The sequence below is a fragment of the Hypanus sabinus genome, chromosome 2 (genome assembly GCF_030144855.1).
Source record: "Hypanus sabinus isolate sHypSab1 chromosome 2, sHypSab1.hap1, whole genome shotgun sequence".
Lineage (NCBI taxonomy): Eukaryota > Metazoa > Chordata > Chondrichthyes > Myliobatiformes > Dasyatidae > Hypanus > Hypanus sabinus.
Window position 1 is genome coordinate 101,656,972 of NC_082707.1, and position 15,263 is coordinate 101,672,234.

The 15,263-nt window shown below is 42.5% G+C and overlaps 1 protein-coding gene across 2 annotated transcripts in view; it reads right to left on the reverse strand.

Moving 5' to 3' along the window:
- Nucleotides 1-5,391: 5,391 nt before the first annotated feature.
- Nucleotides 5,392-15,263, reverse strand: part of LOC132381635 (ephrin type-B receptor 1) — a 653,754-nt gene continuing 643,882 nt past the window's right edge. For both annotated transcript variants that reach the window (XM_059951218.1, XM_059951207.1), the window contains one exon: nt 5,392-5,708. The gene's annotated coding sequence lies outside the window, so the exon portion shown is untranslated. The remainder of the gene's footprint in view (nt 5,709-15,263) is intronic.

Below are 15,263 nucleotides of genomic sequence, written 5' to 3' on the forward strand. Positions count from 1 at the left end.
CATCATCTGTAATAGTGTCCCCTTCCAGTCAACTTTGGCCAGCTCCTACCTCATGCCTCTGTTAATTCCCTTTATACCACTGTAATAATGATACATCTGGCTTGATCTTCTCTCTTTCAAACTGCAGGGCGAATTCTATCATATTATTATTACTGTCTCCTAAAGGTTCCTTTACCCTAAGCTCCCTAATCAAATCTGGTTCATTACATAACACCCAATCCAGAATTGTGGGCTCAACCACAAAGTTGCTCTAAAAACCATCTCAGAGGCATTTTATAAGTTCTTTCTCCAGGCTTCCAGCACCAATCTGATTTTCCCAAGCTACAAACTTGTTGAATCCCCAACAACTATTGGAACATTTCCTTATTATATGCATTTTCTATTTCCCATTGAAATTTATATCCGGCATCTGGCTTCTTTTCAGGAAACTGAATCGAACTCTCATCAGGGTCTTTTTACTTCTGCAGTTTCTGAATTGTACCTGCAAGGATTCTACATCTTCCCACATCACCTCTTTCTAAAGATTCAATTTCATTTTTAACCAACAGCACCTCATTTGCTTACCTGCCTGTCCTTTGATACAATGTGTAGCCTTGGATATTAAGCTCTTACATATGATTTTCTCTGTCACAGCTCAGCAATCCCTACAATGCCACACCTGCCAACTGTGCTGCAAGAACATCTTCCTTATTCCGTATACTATGTGCATTCAAATACAACACCTTCAGTCCTGTATTCATCACCCTTTTCAATTTTTCCCCCATATTACACTTTAACTCATCCCACTGATTGCAACTTTGCCCAATCATCTGCCTGTCCTTCCTCACAATCTCACTGTATCGACTTGTATACCAGCTGCCACATCCTCAGCTCTTTCACTCCAGTTCCCATCCCCCTGCCAATTTAGTTTAAAGCTTCCTCAACAGCTCTAGCAAACTTGGTCCCTTCAGGTTCAGGTGTAAATTGTCCTTTTTGTGTTAGTTATACCTTCCCCAGATGATGCAGAAATCTTGCACCAGTTCCTCAGCTACTCATCCATCCTTTTCCTGCCCTGACCAGTGTGTGGTACTGGGAGTATTCCAGGGATTACTACCTGGGAGGCCCTGCTCTTCAGCCTCTACCCTAATTCCCTATACTCGCTGTGCAGGACCTCTTCCCCCTTTCTTCCTATGTCATTGATGTAAATGTGCTCACTGTTCCTCTTGAGAATCTTCTCCAGTTGCTTTGAGACATCCTGGACCCTAGCACCTGGGAGGCAACACACCATTCTAGCTTCTCTTTTGTGGCCACAGAATGTGCGGTATGTCCCACTAACTATCAAGTCCTCCTATCACTATCGGTCTGCCTGGCATTACCCTTCTCTGTTGAGCCTCAGAACTGGACATAGTGCCATTGGCCAGGTTGCTGCTGTTGTGCCCTGATAGGTCATTCCTCTACCCCTTCCCCCTCCCCCCACCACCCCAGTAGTATCCAAAGGGGTATACTTGTTGGACAAGGGAACCCTGCACTAACTGCTTGCTCCCCTTACCCTTCCTGGTGGTCACCCATCTCCTATCTGAAGCTTGTACTCTGGATGTGTCCACCTCAGTAAAGCTCTCTACTGTGAAGCTTTCAGCCTTCTGAATGGTGCTGAGAATATCCAGATCCAGCTATACTTCCTTGACCTAGTCATCAGGGAGACTGTTAGGTACTCTGAAATCCCACATCTCACAGGAGGAGCATTCGTCTGCCTGGACTGCCATCCTGTCTGCCCTTGTTATACCTCTAACTTCTCAAGCTTAAATTGTAGCCTCCATCTGTTCTTGCCCAAGCCTGACCTCTCCAATACTGGTTGCTCCACTTAAAATTTACTTCTTTTTATTTGCCCTTGCTAATTAACCCAAGCTAATATTAACCAACACATTTCCCTACTTCACAGCCTAATCCCAACAGGCCCACTTGCTTTTCAAAACTGGCCCCTGAAGTCTACGTGGAACTGTCTCTAGCTCACTCTTCAATCTCCTGCTCCACAGACACGTCCCTGCAGGCCACGCTCACTTTTTAAAACTGATGCATAAGATCCACAAGGAACTATCTCCAGCTCGCTCCGCGGTCTCCTGCTCCGCAGATGTCAGTGGCATCAACAGTGCATTGTATGAAGGGAGATCATGGATAGCTGGCACTAAGGTGATTGTATTGAGGATTTAGGAGGCAGTGAGGGTAAGGGGAAGGGACAAAATGGGCTGGAGAGGTTGCCTCTGGGGTAGAGACTAAAGTGAAGAGATTTCAGAACAAGAGGTGGTGATGTGATGGTGAGTGGGGCAGAGAGAGTATCCTGGGAACTGCAGTACTGGGAAACAGATCAGATGTTTATCTGTCTGGAGCATGTCAAGAACAACCATACTTTTCCTTTTGGGGAGTTGATGGGAAAATATGGGAATAGTGTCAGATTCATGTAAATGTGTGCATGAATTGCCTGGTTCGGTACTGGACCAGTTTACTTTCTGCAGTGGATGTCGCAAAAGCAAAGGTGAACAGGGAACTTTGGCCAGAGTCCCGATCAATATTACTCTTCCACCAACATCAAAAGTGAATCACCATTTGATCTCTTTCCTCTTTACTGAAGCTTGCTATGCACAAATTGGGTGGGTGTCCCAGTTTTGACATTAAAACGTTGTTTTGTTTGCTGCAGTGGGCTTTCAGTTACCCTGAGGACGTGGAAGGCGCTGTACAAATGCAAGTGATTCCTTTGATTCTGTGGTCTTACTGGTTCACTGTGGGTTAGAGCAGGAACACAGACATTCCCTCTTTCAGCTTCAGGGAGTCATTCCAGTATCTCCTGTTTCGACAATAAACTCTGCTGCCTGTGTACAGCAAAGCCAGCCAGTCAGTATTGTGGGAGAGGAGACACAAGGCACCGCAGACATGGGAATCTGTTTTTTTTGCTGTGGAAGAGGAGCTGATTTGTCATCATTCTTCCAACAACACTGTCTGCTCCTAATTTGGATTTGGAATTCCATCATTTGTCTAAATCTGCTCCATGTAAATAGATTTATGCTATTCTGTCAACTTACTGTAATTTACTTAAGTGAAACGCATCTCATTAATTTCCATCTGATTGGGGTATTACACACTGGATGGACAGGATGAACATTAACTTCTGCAGATATTCTGGCTGTTTGCATCAGAGTCTGGCAGCAATGCAATTGTACAGTTATGTCAAAAAGCTACAGGGAGTTGTGGACATACCTTCCCACCAGCACTATAAGAGGCACTACCTCAAAAAGGCAACATCTATCATCAAAGGTCCCCACCATTCCACCAGCTTCTTGCAGCTGTACCATCAGCTTGAACTTCCACACCACTGGGTTCAAGGACAGCTACTTCCCTTCAGCCATGTTATTTCTTGGACACAACCCTCATCATCAAAGATTATGACCACTTTGAGCAGTTTGCACTGAAATATTTTGTCTTTGTTTTCTGTTTTCTTGAAAAATTGTGTATAACTAATGCTTAAATTTATATTTTTCTTGTAAATGCTGTTTAAATGATGCTATGTGCCTGTGATCCTGCTGCGATTTCACCTTTGAACATTGTAGAACATTTTTCATTACATTAGTGCAGACACATGTTTGAGCATATGACAACAAACTCATCTTTGATGAACACATCTGATATTAGCTGCAACCACAGCAGCTTTTGTTAATTGTGGCACACTAACAATGGGGAGTGGTGTATAGCATCAAAAACCCGAAGTGACTTCCAATATCACTCAATCCACATTGGTGGTTAAATGCCCCAACGAAGCATGGAATATGCCCCCAAATTAATTTACTGGTGTCACTGCAAAACATATAAAACTGACCAGCTGTAACACAAGTTAACAATGAGGAAAAGCAACATTCTCAGACATGTTGTTCATAATATGTGAAAAATTGGAGTTTGGGTTGATTTAAAGATTAGACGTTGAATTATCTACACAGCAGGTGACAAGCCGACCACTGTATCTGCACTGGACTTTTGGAAGATCTAGATCGGTCTCTGAACACCCTAGTACTGAGGCCCTAGTCCCAATCAGCCCTCTGCTTGTGGTATGCCATGTCACTTGCATATCCAGTACAAGAACTCCAAAAAAGACACTCCATTCCGAGATCTATATCTGGAGATCACTGGGAAGACAGGAGAGGAGATTCAAAGCCTCGTTGAAGAAATATAACTTCCCTTCTGACTCCTGGGAACCTTCAGCTAATAACAACGCAAAGTGGGAGTGAACGTTCAAGGTGATAATCAATACTGTTAGGTAATCCCTTGAATACAAGTGAATGGTGTTGAGAGAATAAAATGGATGATTATAGAGGAGTGCTTAATAGTCAGCATGGATTTGATAGGTTGGAGAGCCCCATTTCTGTGATGTATGCTTCTATATCCCTGTGTAAATGGTGGAAGGAGTGTGCCACCTCCTCCTCTTTCAGGGTAAAGGCATGGAAGCCAGTGGAAAGAGGTGGGACAGGGAGAGCTGGTGGAAGGAGAAATTTGAAGAGATTTAGTTTGTCAACTAAAACACTCAAAAACTTTCATAGATGTATCGTGGAGAGCATTCTATCAGGCTGCATCATAGTCTGGTATGGGGGCGGGGGGGGGGCTACTGCACAGGTCTGAAAGAAGCTACAGAAATTTGTAAAATTAGTCAGCTCCATCTTGGATACTAGCATCAGTGGTACCCAAGACATCTTTAATATTAAGGACCCCCATCATCCAGGGCATGCCCTCTTCCCATTGTTACTGACAGGTAGGAGGTACAGAAGCCTGAGGGCACACACTCAGTGATTCAGGAACAGTTTCTTCCCCTCTGCCATATGATTCCTAAATGGACATTGAGCCCATGAACACTATCTCACTTTCTTAAAATATATAATATTTCTGTTTTTGCACTATTTTAATCTATTCACTATACACGTATATACTTAATGTAATTGATTTACTGATTTATTTTTCTTTATGATCATGTATTACATTGAACTGCTGCTGCTTAGTTAACAAGTTTTATGACTCATGTTGGTGATAATAAACCTGATTCTGACCTCTCCAACCACCCGCCCACATTGCCAGCCAGCACGTCTCGGTCTCATCGGACCCTTGGAATTCACAAAACCAGAATGCAAGTAAGTCTGTCTCTAAACCAGAGAGACACCCTGAGAAGAGACATCTCACCCCTTTTCCATGGGAATGCAAATATTTTTCTTTGAACATGATGAATCTGATTCTTTGACTCTTTCATATAATATTCCCCATTTGTAAAACTTTAAAATAACTCTCTTGCCTATGATTCTTTTAGTTAGATTCTTCCTTTCATAAGTACAGCGGCCTTCAAGATAAATAAGAGCCAAATCTGCTTTTTCAATTTGATCAGTTTGATTCATTTTTATTGAGTGCATTTAGTACAATACTTTCAAAAATTTAATCGTTACAAACTTAAACATACTTCACACAAATAACAAACAGGAAATGTACAGGGAAAGCAAAACAAAACAGAACAGAATCTCATTCCATATTTACAGGGTGCTGCTCGCAACATGCCTGAGCAATCTGGGGGAACAAATGTGTAAAAGTCACGAAGGAGTATGAATGGGAGGTGGGCAGCTTAGGCATGGGAACTTCTGTTCATTCTGTGGCTGTGTGTTCTTGGCTGAGCTTACCCAACTCCTTCCACTGGCTTCCATGCCTTTACCCTGAAAGAGAAGTAGACAAAGGACTGTTACTGGTTAATAGGCTCTGGAAGGCGTGGTTATTACACACTTCATAATCTCACACTGCCCAAGGCATTTGATAATTGATAAGTCACTTCAGAAATAAAAACAGAAAATACAAGGAACATTCAGTTCGGCTGCATCTGTGGAGATAGTGTCAGAGGTAAATTGTCAGGTCAGTGATCTTTCATCAGAACTGACGTTTGAAGTGTAGTCCTTGACACAGGCAACAAGCAACTTATAAACAGAATGCTCATATAAACTGCACTGCGATACTGTCCAGATAATGTTTTAATGATGCTAATTGGGACAGAAATGCAGAACAGTGAATTGTACAAGAAACAGTAGGATCACCAGAAGTACCTAAAGTGGAAGCCATTAAAACTTTGAACAACTGGGGAATTGAGAGCACTGGGGAAATGTTACAGTGGAGGACTTAAGGCCGGGATGGACCATGGCAGGCTTGAGAGCCAAGTGGCCTACTCCTGTTCCTATTTTCCTGTGCTCTTATGTCAGGGGGAGGACTCACAAAGGTACACATCACTCACTACAAAGTGGTGACCATTGACCACCGGACGGCCTCCTGACCAAAGTAAATATTACACACACACACACTTACTGTAATGCAGTTTTTCTCTATTGTTGTGTATTGCTATGTACTACTGCAGCAAAACAACACATCTCACGGCATACGCTGATGATGGTAAACCTGATACCGAAGTCAGACGCGGCATGATCCACTGAGCTCCCGATTTCATATGCCACTCTGTCCACTGAAATCACCATGCTATACATTCAGTGGCACCACAGCACACTCTGCTCAATCCATTGGGATTCATTGCACCATGCTGTGAATAATCTTACATAATTTTATCTCTGGAATTCTCTCTTCCACGGGATAGTGCGTTACACCATTCAATTTGCAGGTAGACATGGCAGGAAAGATCCAGTCCTGTCAATGGCATAAGTGCTAGAACATCTGTGTTCATACTTATTCCTGCTAAATGATGAATTGCTGTCAGTGTACATCTGGATCTGATATTAAGCAGTTCCATATGCAGGAGCAACACAACATGTCAAAATCAAAGAACGGCAACTACCATAAATCTGAAATAAAAACAGAAAATGCTGAAAACATTCAGCAGGTAAGGCTGCATGTGTGGGAAGAGAAACAGAGTTAATGCTTCAAATTGAAGGCCCTTTGTCATGCACTGCCTGACATGCAGAGTAGTTCCAGCATTTGTTTTTATTACTGGATTATCTGTGTTGTGAAAGTCACTTCTGTCTAGGACATAGACCGTGTCCAAACACTGTAACCAATAAATTAAAGATCAATGAATTTGTAAACTATTTTGATCTCACAGGCAAAATGGCAATTCTGGTCTAGAATCAACAAAGGAGGCTCAATAGTTGTGGCTGGGCTTGAATACTATCTCCTCTTATAAAGTTAAATCCAGTGACAAAGGAGACAGCAGGACTTTGCCTTCTATGATGAAGTATCTGGCAAACTGCTGATCAACTGGCTGGAGTGTTCACTGAGATCTTTAACCTCTTGCTTCAGAAGTCTGACATGCCCACCTGCTTCAAGAAGACATCATGTACACCAGAGCCTAGGAATGCAGGAGCATGCCTCCGTGAATATTGTCCAGCAGAATTTACATCCACAGTGATGAAGTGTTTTGAGAGGTTGGAGATGAAACTTATCAACTCCTGCCTGAGAAGCAACTTGGATCTGCTCCAATTTGCCTACCAGAGCAAAAAATCCAGAGCAGCAGCCATTTCGTTGGCTCTTCACTCAACCCTGGTACACGTGGATAGCAAAAATGGATAAATCTGGATATCAAGCAGTAGTAAATCAAGGCAACTGGGCTTGCTGTGTTGTCTAGAAGAAACTTACCTGCTCATTCGAGAGGCTTCTTCAGTTATCACCCATGGTGGGTAGTTTTCCGGCTTACAGACTCTCTGATTTGTTTAAAGGTATAGCAATCACATGAGGGTCACAAAGAGCTGTTGTCGTAATGGGAGCATCATTAGTCTTGCATGAATGGAGGTGTGAACTGTTGTGGAGTCACTGGGGTAGAGATGTTAGGACTGCATCGTAAGTAGCTGATAGGTGGTGACAGGTGTACTCCACTCCCTCTGTTCAGGGTGGGTTTTCCAGTTTGACAAAGATGGCTTCTTTAACCCCTCCTTCAAACCACCTGTCCTCCCTTTCCAAAATGTGCACATTGTTATCCTCAAAGGAGTGTCCCTTGTCCTTTAGGTGTAGATATACAGCCGAATCTTGGCCTGATGTGATAACCCTTCTGAACAGAGGGGCTGGGGTACCACACCACCTATCTGCTACTTACAATTCAGTCCTAACATCATCAGCCCTAGTCCCATGTTCTGTTTAAACCCGCCAGCTCCTGTTTCCCATGCTCTCTTTAAAATCAGTGGCTTCACTGAAACGTTGCTGCACAACATATTTTTAAAGGAAGTAAATAAACAATGTCATAGATTCGTACAGTATGGAAAAAGGCCCTTCAGTCCAATTGGTTCTTGCTGTACAAAGTTCAAAGTACATTTATTATCAAAGTATGTATACTATATACAACCTTGACATTCATCTTCTTACAGGCAGCCACAGAACAAAGAAATCCAATAGAACCCATTAAAAATAGACTGTGGACACTCAAACAAACACATCATGCGAACAGTAAAAGCAAATACCATTCAGAACTGAAGCTCACAATAATGACTTCATAGCCACAAAGGCAGTCATACCTGATCCAGCAGCCATTAGTTGCAGGCCACAGCCTCACCTCAGTGCAGAGACGAAAGCAGCAAGCCGTCCTCTGGCCCATCCCTCTCCTCAGGTCCCAACACCCTGACCTATTCAGTCTGGCCCAGCGTTTAAACTGGACAAATTGTAGGTCGATCCAGGCCCTGTTGCCTTTCTAATCTGGCCTGGTGCTTAAATCGGCCAAATCTTGAGTCATTCCTCGCTCTCGGACTCAGGGCCTACCACTTCCATATGCTCTCAGGCCAGGGCCCCGCTGCCCTGACTCTGCCTCGTCTTGGATTTGCCACCCTGAAACCCTCCAAGTCCACTCCAGCAAAGACCAAAGATTGGCTCATTTCCTGCTTTTGGGCCTGGGCCCTGCCACCTCAACTTGGCCCGTACCCACCAGGCTGTAATCGTCCTGCACCTTAGAGACTTCAGTTCACATTGTAAGAATGCCAGGTCACACAGGAGATTCAAAAGCACAACTCCGAAAGGGAAGTTACAAACTACCAATTGCAGTCATTGTTTCTGCAAAGAAGTGTGATTAATAAAGTAGTTAATAGTAGTAGTTAAAGTAGTTAATAGGAATACTTGTCTTGGCATTATTAGTGGAACTGAAGAATAAGAAGAGTTTCATGCTAATGAGGCTATATTACAGACCACCCAACAGTCCACAGGATTCAGAGGCACAAAATAATATTAAATCATTGGAAAGGGATGGCATAGAACCGGAAGGTACAGAGTCTCTATGGTTTCAGTTAAGAAATGGCAAGGGTATAAGGACTCTAATGACAACTGTATACAGGCCTCCAAACAGAAGCTGGAATGTGGATTACAAATTACAGCAGGAGATAGAAAAGGCATGTCAGTAGGGCAATGTCATCGTAATCATTGGGGATTTTAAAGTGAAAGTGGATTGGGAAAATATTGAACTACAAAAGAGAGAATCTGTAGAATGTCTAAGGGATGCCTTTTTAGAACAGCTTGTTGTTGAGCCCACTAGGGGATCGGCTGTGCTGGATTGGGTGTTGTGCAATGATCCAGAGGTGATAAGAGAGCTTAAGGTTAAGGAAACCTTAGGGAACAGTGATCACAATATGATTGAGTTCACTTTGAAATTTGAGAAGGAGAAACTAAACTCCAATGTATCGGTACATCAGTGGAATAAAGGAAAATACAACGGCATGAGAGGGGAACTGACCAAGTTTGACTGGAAAGGGACACTAGCAGGAAGGACAGCAGAGCAGCAATGGCTGGAGTTTCTGCAAAAATTAGGAAAGTGCAAGACAGATATATTCCAAATAAGAAGAAATTTTTGAATGGAAGAAGTGAAGTCAGAGCCAAAGTAAAAGCAAAAGAGAGGGCATACAAGGAAGCCAAAGCTAGTGGGAAGATAGAGGATTGAGAAGATTTTAAAAATTTGCAGAAAGAAACTAAGAATTAGGAAGGAAAAGGTGAATTATGAAATGAAGCTGGCGGCAAAAATCAAAGAAGATACTAAAAGCTTTTTTAAGTATATAAAGGGTAAAAGAGAGTTGAGGGTAGATATAGGACCAATAGAAAATGATACTACAGATATTGTAATGAGAGGTGCAGAGATGACAGAGGAACCTGTAGTATACCGGGCATTCAAGAGTGTTAGAGAAGTGAAGTATATGCAGTGAAAATTATGACTGAGAAGGTGCTCAGGAAGCTTAATGGTCTGAGGGTAGATAAATCTCCTGGACCTGATGGAATACACCCTTGGGTTCTGAAGGAATTAGCTGGAGAGATTACGGAGGCATTAACAATTAAACATTAAAGAATCAATAGATTCTGGCATTGTACCGGATGACTGGAAAATTGACAACATTACTCCGTTATTTAAGAAGGGTGGGAGGCAGCAGAAAGGAAACTATAGATCTGTTCACCTGACATCAGTGGTTGGGAAGTTGTTAGAATCGATTGTTAGGGATAAGATTACAGAATACCTGGAGGCACATGACAAGATAGGCCAAAGCCAGATTGGTTTCTGGAAGGGAAGTCCTGCCTGACTAATCTTTTGCAGTTGAGGATATTACAAGCAGGGTAGACAAAGGAGATGCAGTAGATGTGGTGTACTTGGATTTTCAGTAGGCCTTTCACAAGGTGCTACATATAAGGCTGCTTAGCAAGATAAGAGCCCATGGAATTACAGGGGAGTTACTAGCATGGGTGGAGTATTGGCTGATCGGCAGAAAACAGAGAGTAGGAATAAAGGGATTCTATTCTGGCTGGCTGCCAGTTACCAGTGGAGTTCCACAGCGGTCAGTGTTGGGACCATTGCTTTTTACAATATATGTCAACGATTTGGACTATGGGATTAATGGATTTGTAGCTAAATTTGCTGATGATACAAAGATAGGTAGGGGAGTGGGCAGTGTTGAGGAGACAGAAAGCCTGCAAAGAGACTTAGATAGTTTAGGGGAATGGGCAAATAAGTGGCAAATGAAATACAACGTTGGAAAGTGTATGGTGGAAGAAATAAACGGGCAGACTATTACGTATTTAAAAGGGAGAGAATTCAAAATGCAGAGGTACAAAGGTCCTTGCGCAGGATACCCTAAAGATTAACCTCCAGGTTGAGATGGTGGTGAAGAAGGCAAATGCAATGTTGGCATTCATTTCTAGAGGTATAGAATATAGGAGCAGGGTTGTGGGACCTGTGAGACCACACTTGGAGTATCGTGTGCAGTTTTGGGCTCCTTATTTTGGAAAGGATATATTGACATTAAAGAAGGTTCAGAGAAGATTCACGAGAATGATTTCAGGAATGAAAGGGTTACTGTATGAGGAACATCTGGCAGCTCTTTGGCTGTATTCCCTGGAGTTCAGAATGAGGTGGGGATCTCACAGAAACATTCCAAATGTTAAAAGACCTGAACAGATTCGATATGGCAAATTATTTCCCATGGTAAGGGAGCCTAGGACAAGAGGGCATGACTTCAGGATTGAAGGACGTCCATTTAGAACAGAGATGCGGAGAAATTACTTTAGTCAGAGGTAAATCTGTGGAATTTGTTGCCACAAGTGGCTGTGGAGGCCAAGTCATTGGGTGCATTTAAGGCAGGGGAGTGGAGATAACTGGAAGAATTGGATCAGCCTATGATTGAACGGTGGAGCAGACTGAGCTCCTATATCTTATGGCCTAAATTTGGAGAGAGAGCAGATTGTTGCAAGAAAAATAAGGTTGTTCTTGTAGGTGATTTTAACTTTCCACATATTGACTGGGACTTCAATACTGTAAAAGGACCAGATGGGATAGAGCTTGTCAAATGTGTTTAGGATAGTTTCCTTAATAGTACATAGAAATCCCAGTGACAGAGTGTTTCATACTTGATCTCCTAGTAGGGAATGAGGCAGGTAGCTGACAGAAGCTTGTGTAGAGGAACACTTCACATCTAGTGATCATAATGCCATAGTTTCAGAGTAAATATGGAAAAGGGCAGGTCTGGTCTGCAGGTTGAGATTCCAAATTGGAGAAGGGCCAATTTTGACAGTATCAGTAAAGGATCTGGCAAGTGTGGATTGGGACAGACTGCTTTCTGTCAAAGGTGTACTTGGTAAATGGGAGACTTTCAAATGTGAAATTTTGAGAGTATAAATCTTGAAATCTTGAAAGGTAAAGATAATAGGTGTAGGGTACCTTGATTTTCAAGAGATATTGAGGCTCTGGTTAAGTAAAAGAAGGAGATGCATAGCGGGTAGGAACAAATGAGGTACCTATGGAGTATAAGAAATATGTTACGTACCCATGGGTATCTTGTACTTGTCACGTGACAGAGGTGTTGAAGCTATACTGGACTTAAGGTAGTGGTCTTGTGATGGTGGAGTGACGTCATTTTCCCGTCAGTAGAGGTCATGTGACAGGTTTTTTTTACAGGGTATAAAAGGAGGACCCCTCCCTGTGAGGAGGGGCAGTTCGTGGCTGGATTTGCCATTTTGACTCCATGCCACTGCGTGGTCTAATATTATGACGCAGTTTGGTTGAAAGGTGGAGTTTTATTTAATGCCTAAAGTTTAAAAGGTCATTGCTGGCAGTTACTTTATAATACTGCCAGTTAAATATCAGTGGAGAGTGAAGATCGGAGTTTGGGAGCTAAAAGATCAAGGAAAGTCAATTTCGATGGTGAAACAGGTTCGACCTTGTTTGGTCCTCATTCGGAAGGCATTCATTGGCTGTCCCCATGGTAACCCCTGTGAATAATAGCAGAAAGGGTTGGGTACAGTTTTGTAAAGGAAAGGTCAGTGCCTTTAAGCCGTTTCATTTTCATCTTCGTAAATTCTCCGGGAAAAGTATAGTTCAACTGGGAACTGCAGCAACACGACGTGAAAGAGAACTTAAATCATCTATAAAGTCCCTCCTTTAATGGATTGTAAGCATTTTGAACTTTTGCAGTACTACTTTGAAGAACTGTTTTTGCAACATCGCTTTAAGAACTGTTTTCGCTTTATTCCTTTATGAACTGTTTAAGCTGCCGCACAGCAGCTGATTTCCGGTTACGTTAGTTGTTTGTTTACTTTTGGGGGTTTGTTTTTCAGTGTTTAATAAATGTTTTATTTGTTATAAAAAAAACCCTGCCTCACTTATATATTTACTGTTGCTGAATCCGTAGCAAGTACAAGAGAACACTTAAGAAAGAATCATGAAAACTAAAAGAAGGCATGAGGTTGCTCTAGCAGATGAGGTGAAGGAGAAGCCTAAGGAATTTTACAGATATGTTGAGAGCAAAAGGATTGCAAGGGGGAAATTGGCCCTCCGGAGGGTCAGAGTAGTAATCTATGTGTGGAGCCAAAAGAGATGGAGGAGCCTTAAATGTCTTTTTTGCCTCTGTATTTACTCAGAAGACAAAAACAGAGTCTATAGAAGTGAGGCAAAGCAGCAGCTATGTCATGCACCCTATACAAACTACAGATGTGGAGGTGTTTGCTGTTTTAAGGCAAATCAGGGTGGACCAACCCAGGGCTTGTCAAGGTGTTCCCTTGGACCCTGTGGGGGGCAAGTGCAGAAACTGCACAGACCTTTGCAGAGATATTTAAATCTTTCTTAGTGACAGGTGAAGTACCGGAGAGTAGCCAATGTTGTTCCATGGTTTAAGGAGGAAATTATAGGTTGGTGTGCCTGACAACAAAAGTGTGAAAGTTATTGGAAGGTGTTCTAGGGGACTGAATATATGAATAGACAGGGACTGACTGGGGAAAGTCAAGATGGTTTTGTGCATGTTTGGCCATGTCTAACTCAGCTTATGGAGTTTTTCGACAAGATTACCAAGAAAGCTGATGAAAGCAAAGCAGTAAATATTGTCTTCATGGACTTTAGTAAGACATTTGATCAGACCCTACTTTGGAGGTTCGTCAAGGTGGTTCACTCGCTTGGCATTCAGGATGAGATAGCAAATTCAATTAAGCATTTGCTTTGTGGAAGAAGCCACAGAGTTTTAGTAGACGGTTGCCTCTCTGACTGGAAGCCAGTGACTAGTCGAGCGCTGCAGGGATCAGTGCTGGGTCTGTTGTTGCTTGTCATCTGTATCAATGATCTGGATGACTATACAGTTAACTGCATCAGCAATTTGTAGATGACACCAAGATTAGAGGTGTAGTGGACAGTGAGGAAAACTATCAGAGCTTGCAGCTGGATCTGGACCAGCTGGAAACATGGGCTGAAAAGTGGCAGCTGGAATTTAATACAGACAATTGTGAGGTGTCTGACTTCAGTAGGAGCAATCAGCGTAGGTCTTACACAGTGAACTCTCGGGCATTGAGGAGTGTGATTGAACACAGGGATCCGGGAATACAGGTCTATAATTCATTGAAAGTAGTGTCACAGATGAATAGGGTCATAAAGAAAGCTTTTGTCACTTTGCCCTTCATAAATCAAATTATTGAGTACAGGAGATGGGAAATTATGTTGAAGTTGTATAAGATGCTGGTGAGGCCAATTTGCAGTTTTTCATGCAGTTTTGATCACCTACAGGAAAGATGTAAATAAGGTTGAAAGAGTACAGAGAAAATTCACAAGGATGTTGCCAGGACTGGAGACTTGACTTATAAGGGAAGATTTAATAGGTTAGACTTTATTCTTGGAACATAGAAGATAGATAGAGGTATACAAAATTATGAAGGATATCAGGTTTTTTTCCGTTGAGGTTGGGTGGTCCTACAACCAAAGGCCACAGAAAGGTGGAAAGTTTAAGGAGAACATGAGGGGAAACCCCTTCACTCAAAGGGTTGTAGGAGTGTGGAGCTACCAGCCCAAGTGGTGCATGCAAGCTCAATTTCAACGTTTAAAAGAAGTTTGGATAGGTATATGGATGGTAGGAGTATGGAGGGCTATGTATGGGTGCAGGTTGATGGGAATAGGCAGTTTAACTGGATAGCCTCAGACTAGAAGGGCCATAGGGCCTGTTTTTGTGCTGTATGTCCCTATGTCCCTAGTTTTGTTTGCTGCCAGCAAATCATCGTGTGCTTCACCAGCACCATTTTAAACTGGAGAAAAATTGCTCATCCATGCTGTATCATATTTTGCCCATATCCCTCTAAGCTTTCTTTTATCTATGCATCTGTCCAAGTGACTTATTAATGTTGTTAATGTACCTCAGCCTCTTCCTCTGGCAGTGCATTCTTTATACTGACCACCATCTGCATGATTAGGTTGCCTATTAAATATCTCCCCTCTCACCTTAAATCTATGTCTTCTGGTTCTTGATTGTCCAATCCTGGGAAAAAAAGGCTGTACATTGACCCTGTCTATT